Here is a 973-nt window from a genome sequence, read left to right as displayed (position 1 = left end):
GTCCCCCTGCCTCTCTGGGTTTGGGGACCCAGCCCGTCCCTGGGGCCGGCGGGGCCTTGCAGACAGCCACCCGGGCGGGGATGAGGTGGGCTGTAACCGGCACACCCGCTCCGACGGGACAGCGATGGCCGACGGGCCTCCGGCCTGGAGAGCCGGCGGACACCGAGCCTCGGAACCGTGACTGCTGTGCCTCGGGCCAGCACCAATGCTGGTCCTCGCTTGTAACAAGGCCGGCAGTTTTGGGAGGCTGTACGTTCCCCGGCCTTCAGTCACGCCCGGAAGGATGCGCTAGGAAAAGCGTGACGGTGCGTCCCCACCACCCCTCTCCAACTCGGGAGGCAGGGAGAGCAAGGAAGGAGAAGTACCCCGAGTCTCGTTAACAGCTATCGGCTTGAGCGAGCAAGATGGCGTCCGAAGTAACAGGCGCGAAAGCTATAGCTACTTGGAAGAATAAGATCGGTTTGTTTTTCCTTAAGGAATTACAGGAATATTAAACCCTTCTTGCAGTTATAAATCATTTAATGCAAATCATTTAATCCAAACAGAATTTTTACAGGCTCATGAGGCTCACTCATTTTGCCAAGAGTGAGTCATGTACAAATAAAATGAAACCAACAAAGAAAAGAGCTCTCATACCATGTGTATGTGGGTGATCCTTTGAAAAACTTGTAATTATTTTTTTAACTCCACCACAGCCAGGAAGACAGGTTTGTGAAGCAAGAGCGAACCTTGATAACTGAGCTGCGGCCCGTCGGCGTGCCGTTTTTCCTTCACCCGGAAGGCGACACAACAGGTCCCTTGTCAGGCCGATGACAGCAGCGGCGTGACTAACGCGGCAGCAGCCCCTCAAAGGCCGTGGCTTCAAACCGAGCCCTGTACTGATACACTGAGGAAGCAAAAGGCTTTTCAAAAAAAAAAAAAAACGAAAATAATGTTAAGTAAGTGATTAATACTTAGTCAAAGAATGCAGTAG

This window comes from Egretta garzetta, unplaced genomic scaffold (assembly GCF_000687185.1).
Source record: "Egretta garzetta isolate BGI_Z169 unplaced genomic scaffold, ASM68718v1 scaffold94, whole genome shotgun sequence".
Taxonomy (NCBI): domain Eukaryota; kingdom Metazoa; phylum Chordata; class Aves; order Pelecaniformes; family Ardeidae; genus Egretta; species Egretta garzetta.
Note: the sequence above shows the minus strand (reverse complement) of the source record.